The sequence below is a fragment of the Bos indicus x Bos taurus genome, chromosome 10 (genome assembly GCF_003369695.1).
Source record: "Bos indicus x Bos taurus breed Angus x Brahman F1 hybrid chromosome 10, Bos_hybrid_MaternalHap_v2.0, whole genome shotgun sequence".
Classification (NCBI taxonomy): Eukaryota; Metazoa; Chordata; class Mammalia; order Artiodactyla; family Bovidae; genus Bos; species Bos indicus x Bos taurus.
Window position 1 is genome coordinate 4,117,825 of NC_040085.1, and position 25,488 is coordinate 4,143,312.

At 40.9% G+C, this 25,488-nt stretch overlaps 1 protein-coding gene across 1 annotated transcript in view; it reads left to right on the forward strand.

Annotated features, from left to right (window-relative positions):
* Nucleotides 1-9,303, forward strand: part of JMY (junction mediating and regulatory protein, p53 cofactor) — an 81,483-nt gene extending 72,180 nt beyond the window's left edge. Inside the window, exon 11 of the mRNA XM_027552945.1 lies at nt 4,028-9,303. The gene's annotated coding sequence lies outside the window, so the exon portion shown is untranslated. The remainder of the gene's footprint in view (nt 1-4,027) is intronic.
* The last annotated feature ends 16,185 nt before the right edge of the window (nt 9,304-25,488 follow it).

Sequence of the window (25,488 nt, forward strand, 5' to 3'; positions counted from 1 at the left end):
TGCTATCTGTTAGGCTGGTGCAAACATGATTGTGGTTTCAGACTGTAAATTTTAAATCATAACTAGGCTTAGACACATTATTAATCAAAATAGGAACCATTACAATCAATACATTTTTGGCAATGAGAAATACGTTTGTTTATTCCTAAAGTGTAAAAATCCTTGCTTTGGGATTCGATGAACTCTTGGAAAGCATTTTCTGCCTCCTGCTGGTTATGGGAGCCTTTTCCCTGCAAAAAGTTGTTGAGATGCTTGAAGAAGTGGTAGTAGGTCCGCGAGAGGTCAGGTGAATATGGCGGATGAGGCAAGGCTTTGTAGCCCAATCCGTTTAACTTCTGAAGTGTCAGTTGTGCGATGTGCAGCCAGGTGGTGTCGTGCAGAAGAATCGGGCCCTTTCTGTTGACCCTTGCTGGCTGCAGGTATTGCAGTCTTCGGTGTATCTCTTCGATTTGCTGAGCACACTTCTCAGATGTACTGGTTTCAGTGGGATTCAGAAAGCTGTAGTGGACCAGACAGGCAGCAGACCACCAAATACATTTTTTGGTGCAAGTATGACTTCGCAAAGTGCTTTGGAGCGTCCTGTCAGTCTAACCACTGAGCTGGTTGTCACCAGTTGTCATATAAAATCCACTTTCCTTTACACTCTCAATCCAACTGAGAAGTGGTTCGTTGTTATTGTGTAGAATAAGAGAAGATAATACTTCAAAATGTTTTTTGTTTTTTTTTTGGTCAGCTCACGAGGCACCCACTTCTTGAGTTCTTTCACCTCTTCAATTTGCTTCAAATGCCAAATGACTATAAAATGGTTAATGTTGAGTTCTTCAGCAACTTCTCACGCAGTTGTAAGAGGATCAGCTTCGATCCTCTCTGTAAAACTTGTTGAAGCACCACTGCACTGTATGTTCGTTAGCAGTTCCTGAGCCAAAGGTGTTGATGTTGCGAGTTGTCTCCACTTCTTTATGACCCATTTTGAACTTGAATAAGAAAATCACTTGAATTTGCTTTTTGTCTAACATCATTTCCCTAGTTTAAAACAACAAGTAATGTCATTAGCAAAAAACATAAACCGAGAAATGTACATTAAAATGATATATAACATAACCACATTTAAGAATGTATTCCAATACCAAATGGTAAACTTCAGCAGTGCAAAATTGCAATTACTTTTACACCAACCTAATAACCATCCTCATCCTTGTCGTCCCCTTGTCCTTCTGCCTTCAGTCCTTTCCCAGCATCAGGGTCTTTCCCAATGAGTCGGCTCTTTGCATCAGGTGGCCAAAGTATTGGTGCTTCAGCATCAGTCCTTCCAATGAATATTCAGGACTGATTTCCTTTAGGATTGACTGGTTTGATCTTGCAGTCCAAGGGACTCTCAAGAGTCTTCTCCAACACCACAATTTGAAAGCATCAGTTCTGCAGTACTCAGGCTTCTTTATGGGCCAACTCTCACATCTGTGTGACTGTTGGAAAAACATAGCTTTGGCTACAGACCTTTGTCGTCAGAGTGATGTCTCTTTTTTTTAATAGGCTGTCTAGCTTGTTGGCAATTTGAGCTCTGGTTTCTCTGCCTTTGTAAATCCAACTTGTACATCTGAAAGTTCTTGGTTCATGTACTCTTGCAGCCTGGCTTGAAGGATTTTGAGCATTACCTTGCTAGCATGTGAAATGAGCACAGTTGTACAATAGTTTGAACATTCTTTGGCACTGCTCTTCTTTTGGGATTGGAATGAAAACTGACCTTTTGCAGCCCTGTGGCCACTGCTGAGCTTTCTAAATTTGCTGACATATTGAGAATGCAGCACTTCATCTTTTAGGATGTTAAATAGCTCAGCTGGAATTCCATCTCCACTAGCTTTGTGCGTAGTAATGCTTCCTAAGGCCCACTTGACTTCACCTCCAGGATGTCTGGCTCTAGGTGAGTGACCACGCCATCGTGGTATCCAGGTCATGAAGCCATTTTGTTGAATAGTTCTTCTGTGTATTCTTGCACTTCTTAATCTCTTCTGCTTCTGCTAGGTCCTTAAGTTTCTGTCAATAGTAAATAATCCTTTGAAAGTTGCCTAGAATCTTCCTGTTTTGGTTGATTGTTCATGACTGATACATAGTATAATGTTGAGAGGAACACTGAAATACTGCCAGAAAATGCATGAGCTGGAACAGCTAAAGACTAAATGTATCCTGCGCCAGAAGCAAACTATAGACTAGTTGTAATCCCTTCCAGTTGAGCAGCCATTGATAAAGGGCTATGTGTTACTGCCTGTGGGTGGTCTTAGTCATTTTTAAAGGCTCTGAATTTTTAGGTACTTTTCTACATATGGCTAAAAGGTTGTAATTTGTATTTCCTATTAATTGGTTTCTTTCCTGTAGATTTACAATAATATAATTATGTACTTGTTTTTGAAGAACTAATTTCTTAAAACTTCATTAAGTAAAAACTTAAGGTCCTGGACATGCTTAGCTTCAGCCTCCTCTAAAAGCTCATCTTAGATCTTTCTAGCCATAGGTAATAGTATCCTTGAAAGGAATTTCTAAACATAAGGAAATATATGTATGTGAATAGATTTTTTATTATTTGTTTTGTTTCCTGTAGGGCCCTTCTTAAACTTAGGAAATAACTATAGCAATGTTGTCCAATAGAAATATGTGAGTCAGATTTAAAAAGTTAAAGATGATGGGCAAAATTGATTTTAGTAGTATTTTACATGATATATTCAGTATAAAATTCCACAGTGTAGTTTAGATTTTTCTTTTTTTTTTTTGGTATGGCATCTTTAATAATAGCACCATCTCAGTTTGGTTGCCAAGTATTCATTGGTTAAATTAAATTGCCATACCAAAACAACCACATTTTGCTTAATGGAAAAATATTTTATACAAGATTTTCATTTAAACCAAATTAAAATCAGTTTCTCAGTCATACTAGACACATTTCAAGTGCTCAAAAGCAAAGTGTCAGCTTTTATTTGACAAACAGGTCATATATATATTTCTCATGTGTCGTGGATCAGTGCATGAGTTTCAAACACAACTATTTCGAATTTTTAAAAGTGCTGCTGCTGCTGCTAAGTCTCTTCAGTCGTGTCTGACTCTGTGTGACCCCAGAGACAGCAGCCCACCAGGCTCCCCTGTCCCTGGGATTCTCCAGGCAAGAACACTGGAGTGGGTTGCCGTTTCCTTCTCCAATGCATGAAAGTGAAAAGTGAAAGTGAAGTCGCTCAGTCGTGTCCAACTCCTAGCGACCCCATGGACTGCAGCCTACCAGGCTCCTCCATCCATGGGATTTGCCAGGCAAGAGTACTGTAGTGGGTGCCATTGCCTTCTCCAAAAAGTCCTGCTAAAAGCATCCATTTAAAGACCAATACTAACGCTGTCTTCTAAATCTCATAATGAAAACTCTCTCTGATGTACTTAAAGATGGCTTTTGATAGTTCTTATTATACTGTCAGTTTATAAGGTAAAGATGTTAAATTTTGTTTTTCTTTTTTGTGTATAAGTTTGACATAAAATGTTAAGAGTAAAAGGAAGAAAAGTGAAAGTGAACCTAACATACAGTCTTTAAAAAATACTCGTTCCCCAGCTTTATTGAGAGTAACTGGCATACATCACTGTGTAAGTTAAAGGTACACAGCATAATGGTTTGATGTACGTATATTGTGAAATGATTACCACAGTTAGTTTAGCTAACCTCCATCTTAAAAGAAAAAGAAAAGTATTCTCCTTGTGATAAGAACCCTTTTAACAACTTGCCTATATATTACAGCAGTGTTAACTATAGTAATCTTGATGTGCAACCTTCTAACAGTGATTAAGATCTGTTATTTTGTTTCTCATTTTTATTTGATGTTTTCTATGCATCATCTGGTATAAATGGTCATTTATAATGGCCAAATGGTATAAAAAGGCCATTTAAAAGAAAAAACCCATCATTGTTCATGCTGGGTTTTGCAAAGATACAAGGGAACATAATACACAATGTCTTTCGTAGGCCATTGTTTTTTAATATACTGTATTACTCTGTACACAGGTAACTCAACGAAAAAACACCTACAGTTGAACATTGGCTCTTGAAAAATTGTAAACATTTGGTTCCACGATTGGATTCTATTAGATCCAAAATGCATTGGCTCAGTGGTGTGAAAAAGGAAGCACAACGGGCAAGTTACCACTTTTCCAGTCATTCCAGTAGATGGTGGTTAACATGAGTTTTAGATGTGCAATGTTCCTGACTGCAACGAAGAAACGGCCTTCTGAAGATTCCTGTTTTTAAGCACCTTCCCCACCTGTCCACCCGTTTACATCCCTGTAGTGGCCAGTAAAGCTCGGGGTCGCTGTGAGTTGGAAGAAACACTGGGTTGACGGATCTACTGTGAGCTGTGTTGAGACTGCTTTAAAATCTATCGTTCAGTGCACTGAATAGTCACCTGCCCAAGATACAGAGCTTGTTCTGTATCAGCTTAAATAGTGTGACCCTCTGAAAAAGAAGTTAATTGTGATAGCTATAGGGTAGGAATTGGAAGAATCAGATGGAAATGCACTGACAGTTCCCACATTATTCATCTCCAAGGGATTTTCATAAAGATGCTTAGCAACATCTGAAAAGATACACGACCATGGAGATACACCTATAACTGTGTTTACCACAACGTGATACATTTAACATGGCATATTTTTAGAAGCCCACACATGTAACAGTTTGTAAAGTTTCAAAGTAAAAATTTCCATGCTTTTAAATAGCTCTTCATAATTGTGAATTTATAATAGTTTGAATTTTATGTGCAGCTTTGTTTATGAGAAGCAATACTTTGTAATTTGATAATATTTCAAATTATTTTTAGCCTTTTCGTTTGAACTATTGCTTGATTACTGTAACTCAACATGACTTTCCTATTGAGAATCAAAAATTAGGATTCAATAGTAGGGATGCAGATCTTAAGTCCTGCTAACACAGACCATTAAAGTTTTTATTTTTATGTTCCACAGTGGGAGAAAAACATGCTCTACAAATGTGCAGAAAGTAGACAGGCAGAAAAGCCTCTTTGACTGGCATTTCACTCTTCACATGCTTTGAGTTGAATTTCCGGAGACAGCCTTCGTTATTGTCAATAAAATTTTAAACATATGTATGTAGCTCTAGGTGCCGATTTTGCTGTAATGGAGTCCTGAAGAATGCATGGAGCCGACATGAATTCTCAGCAGGACTGCTGTGGGCTTGAATGAAGGTAGATATGTTGGATCCCAGTTTACAGTACTCTGTAAGTGTGATTCTGTATAAGACAGGTCTTCACTGGTACGTGAATGGCTAATGTACCAAAATGAACTTTGAGGCAGTTCTCTAGCCTAGACCCAGAAAGCAGTCCTGGAGTAAAAGTCCTCCAACGTATCTGTGTTGGTGATCCTGAAGAAAAATTACACTCACACCTTTGTCACTTGAAAATGCTATTTCTTTTAAAATAATTATGGAGATAATTTTCTGTCAACAGGTTATATTAAAAAAAAATCTGTTTAAATGTTGAAAATATATTTATTGATGAGACTATGAGCATTGTCACAATATATTGGCTTTATTCTAGCATCATTCTCACACCTTGTCTGAGAATATTAGAAATACAGACTTAATATAGTTAACTCAGTCTCCTGATTACAGTGGAGGTGGGTTATAGATTTTTGTAACAAACCTTCAGCAATGCATTGAAACATGCCTTTTAACCTAATGATTGATTGGATGGATATATTTGAAAAAAAAATATTTTAGCACATTTGCAAATCTTAAATCATGTATCAATTTTATGCCTTTGAATGCTTGTTCATATCATGTTTGGGGGGGGGGTTGTTTCATTTATTGACATTTAGAAAAATACAGAAGGATCTGGTGTCATATTAACAGCAGAAGCTCTGGAACTTTAATATGTCTAGAGGGAATTGCTACCCACTTAGTGTTACAGCTGGGGTTCCATCAAGAGGCAGTACTCCCTTTTAAAAGGGTCCTGTAACCTGTTTTCCTGAGCCATGTTGTAATAAATCTCTAGCAGATGATGCAGGGTGTTCAGATCCATGTGAATCCTTGAGGAATGAATCCATGGCTGTAAGCACAAGCCACCCTGGCACTCTGCGAAGGTTGTCCTCATACCTGAAGATAGGAGGTTAAAGCAGAATCTCACTAGCAGCCCCCAATGGCCATTCTCTGGTAACAACTTTCTCCAACACATCTACTTCCCCTCCTCCAGATTCAGGTTCCTCCTTCCACAAAATTCCATGTTACTGGAGGTCATCAACCTTCGGAGTTCTCACCAATAATAGAGTTTCAGATAACTGCAGTCCGTTTGTCCAGTTGAATCATGTTAATTAAAAGTCAGTTTCAGAGCCCCCCAAAATTTATATCAATGCAAGTATGGTTTCCTTTTTATCTTTGCCCCTAAAAAAATGAACATCTCTGCCCTTAGTATTAAATTTGTATATATTTAGGTAGGACGGTGCTTATATATGATCATGTTTCCAGTTCCAAATTTGCCCATACTACTAATGTGGTTTATTTGACAGTTATATTGCTGTTAATATATCATTTCCATATCAAAAATCCCCAGACAGCTGCTTGCTTATACTGAATCAATGTATAAGTTAACTTACCAATCTAGTCTCAACTCAGTATACTTAAAATAGGGAAACAAGTAGGTGGTGACTTAGTTGTTTGGAGGTTAATGTTACTGCTCACTTGACTGTCAATTTTAAATATTTCTTTTACTAATACAACTAAAATTATGTACATATAATCAACGAGGCCTGTATAGAAAAGGTATTCCTAATGATTTAAAACCCTAAGGGTACTGTAGTGTAGCAGCAGTATGTGGAAGAAATATTTGGCTAAAGAATTTTAAAAGATGAGAATTGCTCACTTAATGTATATTTTACAGGCTTACTGAGTCTGTGAGCAGCATAGAAACAATCATTCTTTAGTTCTTCACTGCAGAACTGAGACATTTCTATAAACGCACAGCTGTAACTGTTGATCAGGAGTAAGTATGGAGGAGTATTTCCACAGTGAAAAATACGGGGGCTTCTCTTACTATATGGACACACAGAAAATTTATTACTCTGTATAATGAGGGAGGGAAAAGAAGCCTTGTTTCTACAAAGCTGAAATATGTAGCAGTATTTGTTAACTCAAGGCATGACCTCTCTCTGTCATAAAATGTGTTAGATTTGAAAAGCATACTTTGGCCATAGCAGACACTAAGAATTAAAACTCTTCTGTCAGTGGAACAAAAATGAATGGGCAGCACTTTCTCTGTTTGAAATGGGACCAGTATACAGTTAATACATTCAAATTTATACATTCCCTAAGACTGTTTTTAAATTGCATTCATTGTGTATATAAGAAAAGCCTTTTCTTTCACTAAATACAAGGTTTTCTTTTTAAACCTTTATAATTTTTTTTTAAACCTCTATGACATCAACCTGTAAAGTGCTCATGGGTTACAGGCCTTATCAGGGAGTTGAAATTTATATACATAATACCAAATTATTTGTAAAAAGTCTTTTTGAACAGCTATAAAATGTTTAAAAACTGTGGCAGATGCAGTTATCACACATCCACTTGATAGTGAAAGCAGAAACCCAACAAGTTTTACCTAATTCTTGCACTGAATTTAAATAATATAAAGTTAAATGTGCATTTTAAACACAATTTATTTCTCATTTATTGGTTAGCATAGAACAATGCTTAGTGTTAGAGAGTTGATCACAAGATTGGTTTTAGAAGGAAGACGGTAAGAAAGCAGAAGCACCTTACTGGGGAGCATGTTGCATTCATTTAGTGCTACTGAACAATTCAGTAGTGATTTCTGAACTTTGCTGCAAAGTGCTCTTTATTTAAAGCACATAAAAAGAGTCTCTGCTTAATTGCTTTGTAAAGTGAAGCAATGGTATTTTTTATCCTATAAATATAGTCTAATTTAAAAGTTTTTCCTACAAAATGAGTTTATATTGCTGCCTAAACTATCATCTATGTAAACAAAGGATTTTTAAAAAGGCGAGAGAGGGAGTCTGGATTGTGAGAGTGTGTGTGTGTGTGTGTGTTTAATGTTTGTTCATTGAATTATTTCAGAGATATGTTCATTCTAAACATTTCTGTTTTACCCACAGTAAATGTACAGCTTGATAGTGGAGGGATTTAATTGACTGAATTCCAAATCCGTAAGTGTCCAAACACACGAAGCGCACCACTGTGAGGTGCGTGTGCATAAAGCGCTTCTGGGGCTGACGCACTAAACATGTTACCAACGCTATACTGACTCTTGAAGCAGCTTGTTGTGAGAGTAAGGAGGAAGTTTGGGGTTTTCTGGTCAGGTGTGACTAAGAGAGGCTCCAATTGGTGAGTTCAGGAAAGTCTCTGGAAAGTGATTTGAGATGTATAGAAAAGGTATGGGTGTTGGTTAAAGAGTTCAGTTTTAAGAAGGGAAGTTTTGTTTTTTAAACTTGCATGTTCTATGGTTAACTATCAACAAGTTATTCTAGCTTTTCCCAATACTAATAATATTGGTTTTAAGAATTGTCCATAATCACAAGATGACGTTATCCCTTCATTTGTGACCAAAGAAGGGTAGACAGTACAACCCATGCAGGTGACTTGCTACTTCCTCAACTTGGACAGGATCCCCACTGCGCCATTGAATTTCTTACTGTACTGTATGTCTTGCCAAGTGTGAAACCATAATATATAATTTATGAAGAACTGAAGGCTACCAATCCTTTTGCATGAATAAAAAGCCCATTTGGGCTCATGAAACTGACATGTCTTTTAGCCATTCCGGTTAAATGAAAATTTTAGTGGCAAACCAGTTCACCACTTACTAGCTTTGTGCAACATTACAACGGCAGAGGCAGAACACTAGCACCTTGTGCTTGGCTTTCAGGACGGCTTTAACACCGTTACACTAAGGTGGACACTGTGCAAAACGTATTGTAAATGGCAGCTGCTGCAGATTGACAGGACTTAAGTATGCTCAGTTAACATTCTAAAGTATTAAAAGCACAGAGGAAAAAACTAAGCATTTACAGCAATACTACGAGGTCTTTGATAATGCTCTGACTGTTGCCTTTTGCTCTTTAGTGCAACTTTCTGCATTGTAATGACTGTGTTGCTTTGTATTTCATGTTTTTTACACTCATGACTTCAGAGTTAAGTACTTGTACACCAAGTATTGCAATCACCTTTCTCTTCTTGTACATGCAATGTAACAACATACAGTTTTGGTGCTTAACAATATTCTTTTTTTCTTTAATAAAAGATATTTATTGAGTTAAGCTCATTTTGTTTGTTTAAAATTACAGTGGTGGTATATAATGTCACTTCCTTTCTAGTAAGAAGGAGCAAGCTATACATTTGTTTTTACATGATGAGCAGGGTTCAGACTCTCCACCTCTGTATCTCTGCCTCTTCCTGACCACTATTTGTAAGAAAATACAGTTTAGGAATGTTTTTAGCAGTCAGTTTGTGATCATCTAAGTTGGGGATGAAATTAAAAGACGCTTACTCCTTGGAAGGAAAGTTAATGACCAACCTAGATAGCATATTGAAAAGCAGAGACATTACTTTGCCAACAAAGGTCCGTCTAGTCAAGGCTATGGTTTTTCCAGTGGTCATGTATGGATGTGAGAGTTGGACTGTGAAGAAAGCTGAGTGCCGAAGAATTGATGCTCTTGAACTGTGGTGTTGGAGAAGACTCTTGAGAGTCCCTTGGACTGCAAGGAGATCCAACCAGTCCATTCTGAAGGAGATCAGCCCTGGGTGTTCTTTGGAAGGAATGATGCTAAAGCTGAAACTCCAATACTTTGGCCACCTCATGTGAAGAGTTGACTCAATGGAAAAGACTCTGATGCTGGGAGGGATTAGGGGCAGGAGGAGAAGGGGATGACAGAGGATGAGATGGCTGGGTGGCATCACTGACTTGATGGACGTGAGTTTGAGTGAACTCTGGGAGTTGATGATGGACAAGGATGCCTGGTGTGCTGCAATTCATGGGGTCGCACAGAGTTGGACACGACTGAACTGAAGTTGGGGAAGATTGTTGTCTTCACATTTAGTAACAGGACTCTGAACTAGAGCCTAGTAGGTTCCCTGAGCTGATGCTGCCTTGCTGCAGCCATGACACAAGAGGCACGAGTCTAAATGGTCCTTCATTAATGGACTTGGGTCTCAGATTCCACCCAGGGCCTGAGTAAGGGCTCCAGTCCCTCTCTCTACCCCACATAGCCCAAGTCAGTTTCATCTCCTTGGATAATTGACTTTTTGTAGATGGCTGTTTTTGTTTATTTTTAATCAGGGCTTGTCTCTGCTTGAGAAGATCCACATTCTTGTATTACATCCTTTTTTCCTTCCCTTCTCCCTTCCCCAAGCCCTCATTTATAAAATGATGGGCCAAGTAGGAAATGGCACTTTTTCCGGTCTCTAGGGTTAAGGGAGCCATTTCTCCCAAGGAAGGACCTCACTCCTTTGTATTCCCTCCATAAATGTGTACGAAATAGAGGGCTTTGATTACTAGATGGTTTTTCTATGAGAGTTTAGAGAATGCAGTTAATAGAAGTGCTTTAGCCAAAATGATAGAATATCACATTCAGCCTCAAATGAATGGACTTAATTCAAGTCTCAACATAGTATATGGCAGTCCATCCTTGTGAAAATCATGCTGTGGCTGGTTTGGAATGGGCTTACTGGGTGACCTACCTGGACAGCTGGAAACCTCTCCTGGAAATCTAGGCCCTATAGAATTCCTTAGTCCTTTGTAATGCTGTCATTCATCCTGACCTTGCTGAGTTCTATAAACTGGTTGAAACTTCATTAATTCTTTGCTGCAGGAAGCTGTGTGGAAGAGGTTTAAAATTCTTTGATGCAAAACCACCGACATTCCATCACATTCTGACAGTTACTGAAGATTTAATCATGTTTCCCAAACACTCTGTCCTTCTGCCAAGTGGATACTCTTTCCACAGACACCCACAACTTGGCTGCTCACCAGGAACTTAGTTCTTCCTCACTGCTGACATCTCGTGATCTTAACTAATAATCTTGGTTGTTCACAAGAGTTCACCAGTTTTACACTCTCATTCTCCAAACTCCGCTATTTGTCAACTTCTTAACCTCTGACAGACGGCTGACCCCCCTCATTCTTCTACAGTTCAGACGGGTCTGTCTCTAGTCATGGTCACTTCCTCCTTTCCCTCATTCCTGCCTCTTCCACCTGCTCTTGCTGTTGCTATGGATAACTACTTCATCATCATGTACTCAGGCCAGGAAGCATCTCCACCCTGTCATTCCAATGGCCAGGACTTGCCTACTGCCTCCATGCTGGTTAAGGAAATCCTTTACCAATGCTGCAAGGTTTTCTGTAGGTCTCCTAAGCCTACCCCTAGTATCTACATTTTTATGCTCAGCTCATGCCTTTCCACCTGCACACATGTCTGAAATGTTCTTTTGGAAAGCAAAGATGCAAAAGGAATCTAATCTACAGAATCTAATCTTCACAAGTCATTTGAGGCATAACAAAGGGATTTAGGTATTGTCTGGGTGACAGCTACTAAGTGTCAGGGAGCTTTCCTTTAACCCCACTCCCTCAGTTATTCCCTACAGCATCTTCAACTTCCTCTCCACCCTAACCCTGTTAGGTGCCAGTGTGCTCAGGATTCAGTTCAGACTGAGAAGAGTACTTCATTTTAGGTTAAAACCAGGTCTGAGTCTCCCTGTGTCAAGATGCGCTAGAGAAACTCTTGATCACTAAAAAATTTCAAGGATAAAAACAGAGTATCAAAAAAAAAAAAAAAAAAACAGTATCAAAGACATTAAGATGTGACTTCAAATAAAGTCAGTCCAGAAAAAAACCATTAAGTTCAAACCTCTTGAGAGGCAACTTACTTTAAGACATAAATGAGTTATAGAGCAGATTCCTTTGAAGTGCTTTGAGCACAACACAGGGCTAATACGCTGTGTGGATTTAGGAACTTCATTACCTGGAATGTAGTTCCCACGAGGAGCATCCTGGGGACACACACATGGTTATATATAAAACTCCTAGACCACTGTATGTCTCAGTTCCTATGAGGTCTCCAAGTTGTAGACGCTTTGGTCTATAGCAACTCAGACTCAGCCTCAGCAACTTACCTGTCTTAACGTGCTGTTACAGCTAGAAAATTCCCAGTGACTGCAGCCAGTTTGAGTGGTTTCAATCCTGAGTAAATGTCTTAGTCTATTTATATGGTCATCTGGAGCCCTTTTATATTGAAATAATATTTCAGAGTTCTTTTATCAAGTCATTGCAAGTCTATAATACTGGTTTTTGAGGAAAAGCCTTAAGCAATTAAACCTACTGTCCAATTTCTGTCAGAATAGTTTATTATCAAGAACAATTAAAAAGTTATTTATCCCCAAGGGCACTGAACTTCTTCCACCAACGGATGTTTTGTGTAATTGAAGATGATAAATTTGCAAACTACAAAGAAATATTGTTTGTAACCATTTTCCAATGGAGAGAAATGAAGTCTAGCAGGAATCAATCATACAGTTATTCCTAAAACTTCTTATGAAAGATTTAGAATAAGAAGCCTTCCTCTGAATTTTTTTGCAGATATTCTATAGTGTGTAAGTATATATTTAAGCTAGAATAATAAGTTAACCTTATTGACTTGGGGGAGGAGTAAGATGAGGGAAAGTAGCCAACATGGGCATTTCGCGATACAATCATATTCAAAATTACATTATGCAGAAGCCACACTATGGTTCTACTGGAAGCAGTCCAGTTGGCAACAACAGCCCATAAATGTTTTAGGCCAAGATTATCTTTTTCATGCTTTAAAGACCCAAAGCTCTGGAATCTTCTTTAAGTGAATGTTGAAGAGTTCCAGGGGGTCAAATCTCAATTTAAAAATTCTTTGGTCTCACTTATAGGCCACTTTGTGACCCATTTCTTTTCAAAAATAGGATGGCCTGCCCCTACAAGTGTGTGGGTCAGTGCCAAGTTTGTGAAGCAGAAGATTAACTCTTCCAACAGCCATAAGAAGATGCAGCAGTAATTTCACTGTGACGCAGCACTTGCTAAAAGGTTTTTCCATTTCAATTAGGAATTTCAAAGAGATTCTAAGCTTTGGTGTCACAGTAAGGTGAGTCATCAGAAGGTAACGCCTAGAGCATTACCTCCCCAACTCCAGCAGTGCCTTCACTGCACTATATATAAGCAGGCTGATTTTATGTTTTGGTTTTCACAGATGGTTGAGATGAAGCAATGAGTCAGTATTGCTAGACTTTATTCATTGTCTTAGTACTTTCTCTGTCTTCTTATTCTCACCTTTCCTTATGGTTCTAAATGATATTTGTCTCAATGATTCCCAATTTTATCTGTCCCGTATACCTCTTCTCGGGCTTCCCTGGCTGCTCAGCTGTAAAGAATCCACCTGCAATGCAGGAGATTTGTGTTTGATCCTTGGGTCGGGAAGATCCCCTGTAGAAGGGAATGGCAACCCACTCGAGTATTCTTGCTTGGGAAATCCCATGGACAGGAGCCTGGTGGGCTACAGTCCAGAGGGTTGTGAGAGTCGGGACACGACCAGTGACTAAACCACAACCACCACCACATCTCTTCTCAGAATACTAGATCTGCGTGTATTCAACTGCCCAGTGATCTCTTGACTTGGATGCTTCATACATTTCAAATATAACATGTCCAAAATGGTTCCTGTGACCCCCACTCTGTTAAAACCTGGACCCAACTTGTAGGGAAAGAGCAAATTAGCCAAGATGGCGTGGTCAGGTTTTCTTGCCCCACGGCCTCTCAGTCTTGCCCCGCGTTTTGTAAGTCATGATTATGTAACAGCTGAGCTCACACACAGCACTGCACGTGTGTGTCACAGGGCTCACTTCATCATGGCTGCTTTGTGCTGTAGGCCTGTACGAGCTCACCTAAAAAGCAGTGGCATTCCTGCTGGCTCAGCCACGAGAAGCGAGGAGAGAGTGAGCCTGCTGCTGCGGCTGCTGTGCCAACCAGGAGGGAAGAAGCGCCTCTGCAGCTCCCACGGCTCCTTGAGTTTTCCTGCAGCCTCTTGGCTGGCGCCTTGCCTCCCTTGGGTTCAGAGAACACTGTGCACCAGATACAGCAAGACAACTGGGGGCACGAACAGGATCAGCTGTACACAAGTCTTCCCAGCTTTACCTTTTTTTTGTTTTTACACTTCATCCAGTTCTGCGATCCAGAACCTGTAGGTACTCTTGCTGCCTTTCTCACCTTCAGCCTCCTTATCCAACGTTGGAGTCCCAGCCACCCTGACTCTGGCATTCACCCACTGCGTTCTCTGTCCCTTACCCTCCTGGTCGAGACCATACACCTCTCTCAACCAGGCTACTCCTTCCAACTTGTTCTCTACCCAGAAGTGCTGAGGACATGTGTCTCCACTGTATCAAACCCTCTGTTCCTTCCATTGGACTTAGAATAAAACCTCAACTCTCCTTCCTATGGACACAAGGCCGAATGTGATTCGGTCCTTCCTATCAGCCTCGTGACTTACTCAGCTCCAGCACTGTGTATCACTGTTCATCACCTTGGGGCCTATGCCCAAACTCTCCTCTGCCTAGGATGTTCCTTGTCTTAGTAAGGCCAACTTCTTTATGTCCCTCAAAATTCTTATGTCCTGATTTACAGTATGTGTCCATTTTTGGAGACCTTAAAAATAAGGTCTTTAAGGTGGGCCTTATTCCACTGTGACAGGTATCTTTATGAAGTGGGGAAATTTAGACATAGACACATATATAGGGAACTTGATGTGAAGGGATGTAAGGAAGAGATGGTCCCTCTTTGACCCAGTTGAAATGCGTGTATCCTTGGATCAGGGGAGGGGACATATGCAAGGATGTTTATAGGATGCATTGTTCCTAATAGCCAAGAACCCAAATGTTCATCAGCTGATGAATGGACAGACGGATACACCCCTAAAATGTAGTATGGTCATACGATGGAGTACTGTAGAGGAAAAATGAAGGTAGCTTCACAGAACAGTTTGGACGAATCTCACTGACAAAAAGTTGAGCTAAAAGCAACACTATCTAGTATATGATTCCAATCAAAAGTTTTTTAGAAATAAGCAACACCATAGTGTCTAGGATGTTATTCAGGTGGTAAAACAATAACCCAAAAAGCAAAGGCGACTGGCACAAAGGTCATGAGAGCCGTGTGTGTGGGGGAGAGGAGAGCTCCGTGGCTAGAAAGGAGCACAAGTACTGCTGAGGGGCTGAGCTTTTCTTTTCGGCCAGAGCAGTGGTGAGGGGGGGGGTTCACTTTATAATAATTCAGTAGCTGTGCATTTATGTTTTGTATTTTTCTGATTATGTATTATATTTCCAATAAAGGTTTTAAAAAACCCTAGTGTAGAGTTCTTTTCTTAGAATTCTAGAAATTGCTTTTAGAATTCAGTTGCCAAAAACTTCTCTCTGCAAAATAATTTGCATGCTTGCTCTACAAAACAATGAGAACTATATAATCCAACATTTCACTTTTTTCCATTAGTTGACAGGAAATCAGAGCCAAATGTAGTATTCCAGTGGAAAAACCAGTTTATCTCAGACTTCTTATCTACACAGCTTCTTTTAATTGGCTTTTCCTTTAATCTCTCTAGGTATTTTCGTATTGTAAGGTTCCTCTGGGGAAGTAGGTGGGGAAAATCTTTTGAAACTTCATCAAAAAGAAGAAAAAGATTTTGCAACAGAGCATAGCATCGTGGTTAAGAGCAAGGATTCCTGAGATACTTGCTAGATGTGTGAATCTGGACAGATTACATTCTGTGCTTCCATTTGTTCATCTCCAAAACAGACAATAACGATGTGAACTTCATGTGCTTGTTGTACGGGTCAAATGAGTGCAGAGAAGAATGCTTGACATATATGCATGTTGGCTATTATTATTTGGAATATCTGATACAAAAACACTTCACAAAGAACTACAAAGATTGGAGTAGTTTAGAAGCAAGGACATCTGAGAGCAGAACAGATGCTCCTGGATAATCTGAGACAGCAGCCATAACCACATACATTTCCTTCTTCCAGAGAACATAATTTCACTTACATGACACAAAATGTTATATAACAGGCAACATTTTAAATTAACAAAATCCTTACCTTCATGTTTATGCTTTGTAATGCAGCTGAAAAAGTCAGAATTTCTATTTCCCAACTTTCTGTGGAAAGGCAGACCTAAAGAATCAAAATATAATCCAAAATTATAAAGAAGGCCAACATACTTCTAGTTAAATATGGTGGCTTGAAATGTGTTTATTGATACTCCTAAAGCCCTAACATGGCAGTTCCAAAGGAGTAAACAAAAGAGGAGAAAGTTATGGACAAGGAAAGTCAGTAAGGGTTTGACAGATGTACGGAAGGTAAATGACCAGCGGGGTGGAGGAAGCTGACCTGGACGTGTGCGGGGAGACGCTGGGGGCCTGGCAGCACCCGACGGGCCAGCATCACTGGGAGGCACTGTGCAATCTGAAAGGTATGGATGAAGTGTAAGGTGACAAGGGGGAGCATGGTGGGAGTCTCAAATAGCCCTCCTACCTCCGAGGCCCTCCTCCCCCACAGCAAGAGTCTAGAGGCTCATCCCCTGGATAAACTGAGCCAGAGAAGATGTGGTCTCAAATAGCAGGTCCAAGAGGAGGGCAGAGGTAATGCTGAGCACTGAAGGAGGCAGTTACAACCTACATTCAGAACTACAAAGCCCCTGGGTGCCTTCTTCAACCTGGTCCTGAGACAGCCCTCAGCTAGGCATCTACACCCACCCTCCCCAGAGGAGTCTGGAAGATCCCTTTCTGGAGAAACAGAATCACCCCAGGGAAAAGACCAGCACGTGGTGATATTTGGGTGTGAGGAAAGATGGAGATTTATCAAATGACCAAAGCTGGCCTCCCACCCAGTCAACCTAGCCCCAAAGCCACCAATCCACCAGCTGCAGCCTCTTTATCCCTTTAGAGCTGCCAGGATCTGCCTATAGAATGTGAACAGACGGCTTTGAGTCACGGACATTTTCAGAATGTCTCCACACAATGGACAGAGACCACAACAAACAACGTTACTCAGAAAACAGAATTAAGGAAGTAGGAGGAAAAATTTTAATTAATTTTGCCAGAAAAAAATAAGGCAAAATACCGCATCCATGAAACAAGAATGTGTTGCAATAGAAAGGAATCATCTGAGAACAAGAAATGACAGAAAAACTATGATAGGAGACGTTACAAAAGCAATACCAGGTTTAAAAGAGAGGCAAGGAACTCTCAGAGCTGAATAAATAGAGAGGGAGATAGAAAAGTTAGAGGATTAATTCCATGGGGTTGCAAAGAGTCAGACACGACTTAGCACCTGAACAACAATATCTGATTAATGCTAGAAGAGAGAAGTGCAGGGGAGAAAATTACTAAAGAAACCATACAAGAAACTTACAGTTTTGTCTGCCACAATTTGAGTGGGTTTTTCTTTCATGTGCAATAGAATGATTCTCAGATGGTCCTCCAAGGAACATTCCAGGAAGACAAGGACCCAGAAATACTCCGCGGGGTGGACGCTGTGGAGATTACCGGCTATCGTGGAGGGAGCACTTTTTGCAGAGCCGTGGGAATAGAAGCCACAGTGGAGAAATCTGAAGGACAAACACAAAACTAGGCAATGGAGATAATTCATGAGCCCACAATTCTTTCACAGGTTTTTCAATGAGAAGGGGAGAAATCAACTGACAGTTCTAAGGATTAAGGGTAGATGTTTATTTTTATTTTTTGGCTGCGCCAAGTGGCTTGTGGGTAGTTCCCCCATCAGATTTTGAACCCCGGGCCATGGCAGTGGAACTGTCAAGTCCTAAACACTGGGGGAGAGAGGGTATATTTTAAGGTGAGAGAGACTAGGGCATGAAAAGAGTAAAAGTGACTTGAAATACCAATTGTATTCTTGCCTGTTCAGGTAAGCACAAGCCTACCTTTACAATTAATAAATCAATGGAAAATGGAGAAGAAAATTAATTCTCTACTTCACCTTTGACTTCAATGATGGGAGTGATTTCAGTTCGAGGGGAGAACAAGCTTTTTTGTTTTTTTTTTTCTCAAGTATCCATCTCAGTTCTCCATGACTGTATATAGATTATATATGATCTATAATCTATTGTATATGATCTATTCTCGTCATTGATGATGTTCAGTTGCTCAGTCGTGTCTGACTCCTTGCGACTCCCTGGACTGCAATGCAGCCTGCCGGGCTTTCCTGTCAATGGTCATTAATGAACTTTTCTAGAGAAAGTTCCAACTCTTCTCCCATAGTTTTTCAATGATGTCTTGCGTCACTATTACACGGGTTTGATTAGTCCACATTTAAGGTCAGTCCTTGTGCCGTCCACTCGCTCAACAAGTAATTTAACCCTTCAGCGTGCTGACAACATGCCCTGTGGATGCACAGGTGTCTGCGATATGTCACAGTGCTCAGAGGAGGGGCTGGCTGGGCACAGTGTTTTGCCCACCACCCCCTGCCCCCCTGCCACCTCCCTAACCCCCCCACCACCCCGAGCTCCAAGCCCACACACAAAATTTGTTCGCTGCAGCCAGGGTACACATGGCCCTCAGGACGAGACAAAGGGACCCAGAAAACGATACCATGCGGAAGGGTGGGGCCCACGACTGCCAACAGTTCCAGAAAGCGCTGTTGCTTGGTGATCCAGGAGCCCCCGCCCCAGAAGTGGGGGCCGCTGATGTTGCTTCTTCAGCTTCTAACAATCCAAAGGCTTCCTGTGGAAGTTACCGTCCTCATTCTACCAAACTCTACAACTGACCTTCTGGGGAATCTACATGAAGAGCATGTTACCAGCACACCAGGCAATCACAGGGCCAAGGCCCCTGCGAAATCACACAGCTCATCTCCCCGAACCAGCAGGGGCATCCCAGGTGCCGTCCAGGCGCCACTGGGAAGCAGTGTGACAACCCCTGAGGGGTCTCAGCCCCGTGAAACCCCGCTCCTGTCCAGGCACCAAGAGGTCAGGTGTGACAGGAGGCAGCTGGGGACGTTGCTGAGACCTGGGCCTGCCAAACTCTAGTTTGGAAATTAGAGCCATGTTAGACTGAGTGTTCGTGGAGCTTCCGGAAAAAGCCTAATTTACTCCCTTGGCCGTGACTGCTTCACTGGAAGAACCTTTAATCAAGAATCTGCTGTGATAAATGTTCTCTGTATGAAGCATCTGCTGTTTCAGTAGCCATCAAGGGGAAATATATGAACACTAAAGGGAGGAGTAATGAGCAAGAAATCTTTCCCAGTCACAGAAACTGCTTCTACCCAAGAAATAATTTCTGTTCTATTTTTTTCAAATGCCAATAAGAATGGAAATGTAACATGGTCCTTTCCACCACGGAACAGGCTTTTGTTATTGTGGCCAAGTTCCACAATAATCCTAAATGCCTCGCATTCACTCCCATGCTGAGGTTTGATCCTTACGTTTCCTCACAGTAGGCCACAGCTGAGAATTTGTGGTCTTTCTCTCAGTTGGAATGCAGCAATTTTACAGCTTTCATTAAAAAAAAAAAAAAAAAAGTGCAACAGGCTAATTAAGCTTAGACTTAGGATCTGGCTAGAGATTTGAGGCTTCACTTTTTTTCAGTGCATTACACTGGAGAGACTCCTGGAGAGCGGTGATTTTTAGTCCTGCTTGTGCTGTGTGTGCTTGGACCAGTCCCTTACCCTCTCTGGGCCTCAGCTTCCTCCTCTGGGAATTTGGACAGAATTTCTGAAGTTCCTTCCAAATCTCACAGCTTGTGATGCTGTAAGTGGTGCCAACTAAAACTGGTCACTCCATGTAGCCTATAAAGAAGGTGCCCTACAGCTTTCTGCTTTCCGAGTGCTAAGTCACTTCAGCAGTGTCCAATTCTTTGCGACCCCATGGACTGTAGCCCACCAGGCTCCCCTGTTCATGGGAGTCTCCAAGCAAGAAGACTGGAGTGCGTTGCCATGCCATTCTCCAGGGGATCTTCCTGACGCAGGGACTGAACCCACCGCTCTTACGTCTCCTGCATTGGCAGGTGGGTTCCTTACTACTCTAGCACTACCTGGGAAAGCCCTCTTAGTTTCTGAGTGTACATTCAAAATATAGAAAGGAATCCACCTCTGAGTAGACACACACCACCTTGGACAGAGTAAAGGAAGAAATCAGTGTTGCTAAAAAGACAAAAAGCGGTTCCCCACCATGTACTTGCCTTTGCGGAACCAGCTGGTTCTCAGGACTCAGAGGGCTGCAGAAGGGCTGGGAATAAGCAGAGCTCAATGGCCCTGCACACCTGGCATCACTCCTAAGGCAGTTCTTTGCTTCGGGCTTTACCTGAAAACAGAAGATAAATTCTTTTCCTACAAATTCACATATGCTGCTCGGTAACTCAAGGGCTTTCCAGAATGTTTAAGAACAATTTTGGGTTCATTGACCCTTTTTTGACGATATGGCCATGTAAAACGAATCTGTGCCCATTATGTGTTTTAAGTCTCAGGTTGAACAGTCAAGAGCTTACAAAACAATTTTCCCTGATAACTTTGAGAAACAATTTACATAAGTTGTAGTCATTTAACGGAGAAGGAAATGGCAACCCACTCCAGTGTTCTTGCCTAGAGGATCCTGTGGACAGAGGAGCCTGATGGGCTGCCGTCTATGGGGTCGCACAGAGTCGGACACGACTGAAGCGACTTAGCAGCAGCAGCAGCAGCAGTCATTTAAAGTGTACATTTTGATTAACGTTGACAGTTGCATCCGCCTGTGAAACTACAGAACAACACTTCCTTCCACGGTCCACAAGCAACCACTGACCTCCCTCTGTAACAGTAATGGATTCGTTTGCGTTCTTCAGAATACATCGTATGTAATCTTGTGTCTGGCTTCTTTGATTCAGCTTAATACATGTTACCACATGCACCAGTTTGTTCCTTTTCATTGGTCAATAATAATTCATTGTATGGATAGAAAACTCTTCATTTATTCATTTACCTGTTAATGGGCATTGGGTTGTTTCCAGCTTGGGGTTATTGGGAATAAAGTTGCTGATACAACACTCTTCTGTGGACATGCTTTTATTTCTCTTGAGTAAGCAGCTAGGAGTAGAATGGCTGGGTCATATGGTAGGTGTGTGTTTCAAAAGGTCTTAAGTTTTTGAGACAATAAAAATGATTTGCAGGCCATCTTTGCCCTTAGATAGTAGAAACTTGAGAGTTTTCTTCAAGGCAATGATTCTTAACCTTTTCCTTCCCTGAATGTATTGAATATTCTAAAGATGGAAGAAGAGGTTGGAAGAAGTTATAGACCATTTTCCTCTTTTGCAAGGGAGGAAACGGGAGCCTGGGGAGGTGAAGGGTCAATAGAATCGCAAGGACTGCTAAAACTGTTGGCAGGTCCTGTGTGTGAATAACACTGAAGGGCAAACACAAGTGTGTGAAATTGTTCACGGATGGAAACGTCATGAAAAACTGCACAGTCCTAAGACCTGGCTCATACTGTCAGAGTGAAACGATCCAGCCATCATTTACACTGGATGACATATCTTCTCCACCTAGAATCTGGTGGAAAAAAATCATTTTTAGCACTAGCTTCTCACCAAACCCCAGAAGCCCCTGAGACTTAACAGACATGCAGAGATCACTTCTCTCAGGCCAGCACTGTCCACTAAAGGACTGGGCCCTTGAGTGGAGCAGATCAATGCCACTCTGGGCACAATTTCACACCTTCACCAGATGCAAAACCACTAGTAATGAATTCATTCAAGAGGAATCCAGTGTTGAAATATTTGTTCCTTTTTTCATTCTTGTTTGCAATAAAAATGGAATTAAACCATTAATTGACCACATCTCATTCTTAATCCAAAACATAAGGCTAACAAAATTCTAATTAACAAAAATCAATTTATGTGTGCTTTCTGTTGTCAATACCATGCATAATTCTTGAAGGGATATTTATAAAGTCATCTTTAGCAGTAACAATGAATCTTACTTTAGACAGGATGCCACTGGATGCGTGACATTTTAAGTACTGTAATCAGGTAGGTCAGAAAATATGTATTTAATAGAAAAAGCATGTCATATGTAAGTACTTGACCAAAACCCAACAAGTAAAATTACTTTCATTCCTCTCAGAAAAAAATACTTTGAGAATATGTGATATGAAGAGTGCATTTGTCAAGTCTTTCTTGGTATGACTATTTTTCACAACATAAAAAGTGAAAAGAACTGGAATGAAATTAGAAAATTCTTTGACCCAAACAATAGAGAGGAGGAAGTAACAGCTTATCGAAAAGCTGTCTCAATTCACATTTACAAATTCTCAAAGGGAGCCTGGGTTCTGCAAAGAGAGCAGAAGCCCCCATCATCATGCAGTTGCTTTCAGAGCTCAGAGATGAAGTTGAATCTCAAAAGCATTTTTGAGCTTTCCATGCTGCAGATTTTCAAGGAATCCTACCTATTCTTGCTCTGAAGAGCTGCTGCCAGCTCTCCAAGTCTGCAACAAACCCTAACCTAGGGTTTAGACAGGGTGGCATGAAAATCTTCATTTAAAATCTGTGGACTCCAGTCAGGCTCAAGTGGAAGTTCTTTACTAGTGACTACATCTGGGAAAAGGCTAAGGAGGCTCTCTAGGCGGTGGAAGGGTTATGTCGTCACCTGTGTTACCACTGACCTCCTCATTTGACCCCAACACCAGCAATCCTGGGAGTCTTTCCAGAGGAAAAAGGAGGCAGGAACAGGAATGCTCTGTAGCATGAGTGCCAAGTTTCCAGAAGCCCCAAGGTCTAGTTTTCCAAAAACCTGTCCCTGAGGCTCCTCTGAGTCGACAGGAATTAATCTATCCTGGCTCGAGTAGGAAGCTGTATTTGGAGAGCTGTTGAATCACTGAATGCAAATTTCCTCACATGTATTTCCCCTATTGTGTATAAAGATTTCAGGCATCAAGGCATTAGATGGGAGGTGTGAGCACTGCATGGATTCTTAGCTTTGCTTTCTTTAAAATCCCAAACTGACAGCACAGCCCTGGGGTCAGATGATAAATCAGGCAACAGAAAGGACTGAATGAGTCTTGGTCAGCAATTTAGGAATCTTCCTAAGGACCCTGTTCTGGAGATTCCAGCAGTAGCCACCAAGCTCCAGTCTTGTTACAGCCTCTTAAGTGAGCAGTCACTCCATTTTTTGGATTATCTTTCTACTTCTTTTTCTCTCGTTGTTGAGGTCAGCAAAGAAAAATATGCCTCTTAGAGGAAAAACAGGAGTCACACCCATCAGAATTCAAACTAGACTCCCTCCTTTGTTAGTTATATGACATTGGGTGACCACTGGTTTCCTGGGGTCCCTGGGTGCTTCCCTGTGAAGAACGACAGCCCTTCCCAGGACTGTTGCAAGGACCAAATGACTTGATGTGCAGGGTCCAATACAAACTCTGTGGTTAATCAAAGCTCTTACTCTCCTCCCTTGAAGTTACTGCTCTTTCAAACAGAATGCTATCAATTAAAACTGGAACTATAGGTTTGAGACATCTTGATTTGATGATCAAATCATTAGCTTAAAGGAAAGTTTAGACCGCTTCCCTCTTCGCAGGAACCCAAGCTAGTGTTCAGCAGGTGCTGGTTGAGGCCCCCAAGCTACATTAAGTCCTTACTGAGTCCTTCCATTGAGCCTTATTCAATGGAGAATCTCAGCCAACTCTCTGTTCAGGTGGCTCAGCGCCAACTGAGTTGGGAGAATTAAAGCAATGATGACTGGTGACTGCCTTCTAACCCGGCATATGTGGCTTAAAGATTAAGTAAGTAGCAAGGAGAGGAAAAGGAGAATTGCATGGCGTACTCTTCACTCTCTGAAGAAGGCTGCATTCTCCCCAGGGGCCAATCTTCAGCAGGACTCTTGGGGAAAACTTTGGGCTTGACAAACTCTCTTTCAATAGTTCTTTGGAGGGGAAACTAATACTAATCGTCCTCATTGGTGATGGGAACAGTGGATCCTGACACCTAAAAAAGAAGTGAGAGTCCAACAGACGTGACAAATGAATGCACGCCCGCAGTTACGGACTTAGCAGTACAGGGGAATCGATGCTATTATTTACTTCTGTTGAGTTCTTGCTTGTGATAGGCAACAGTCAGAGTGAGAAGCTTGTCATCAGTTCTGACATGAAATATGGAGAAAAAAAATTGTATCAATGACTTGTAAGATTAGCGGACATCATTCTAACCAACATGGCCATGAAAGATATCGGACAGACGAAAAAGGAAAGCTTTTTATCACTTCACTAAGGTTACCTTGTTTTCTTAAATGCTCTATATCATCAAGCAATCACATGTTTAAGTTTTGCTGTTGTTAATATATGAGTTGACTATTGAGAAAAAGAGCTTCCCTGGTGGCTCAGCTGGTAAAGAATCCACCTGCAGTGTGGGAGTCTTGGGTTCGATTCCTGGGTTGGGAAGATCCCCTGGAGAAGGGAAAGGCTACCCACTCCAGTATTCTGGCCTGGAGAATTCCATGGACTGGATAGTCCATGGGGTCGCAAAGGGTCAGACACGACTGAGCAACTTTCACTTCATGGAGAAAAAAGATGCCCTGATTATTCAACAGAATGAACTTTGCAAATAATAAATGAAGACAGCAGTTACTGACAGACCAATGGTCAGCCTTAGACATACAGGTTAAAAAAAAACCCTGAAAAATTATGATGACATATCCTTTCTGCCAAACTAAAAAAATATAAAAAGATATGGAGTAATTTATTATAAAAATATAAGTAACATCAGACCAGTATAACAAAACCAAACTACTGATAAAATAAACAAACAAACAAACAAAAAAACAAACAAACAAAAAAAAAAACAGAAAATAGAAACTAATAAATAAGGGCCAAAAGGAAGAAAAAAAATCTAGAATTCTAAGAATCCCTATCTGAGGAGCCCTACAGCAATTAAGCCCAAAATCTGGTCTTGAACTTTCTGGCAGCCAGGGTGATAAGGGAATAATGGATTTATGTAGTTGTTAATGCTTAGAAATAAGAAGCCCAGGCCAAAAGAACAAAAAAATATTTTAGTCTTAATCTCTGAAAATAAATTGTGAGAGATCTTTTCTTAAAAGGGGAACTGGGTAAGATAGTGGGGGGAAAAATCCTGACAGCTCCTTGGCATAACATGCAGAAATGTTCTCTGCATACATGAACCATGATCAACCTTGCAGGAGCACTACGGAAATAAGTAAGGCTTTGCCATTTTAACACGAATTAGGCCCTGGCAGAGGGAATCTTGACATCTTCAGGCAACGAGAACATGGCCTCAAGTTTGGACATGAGGAAGATAACTTCCTGGATAATAAGAGATATCTCAAAGAATTTTAGTTTGTACCCATGAACTCTCCTGGGCTGGATTCTATTGATTTAGTATTTTAAAAAATGAGTTATCAATTTGATTATCTGGTATCCACTGTTAGTTCTCTATTTTGGACCT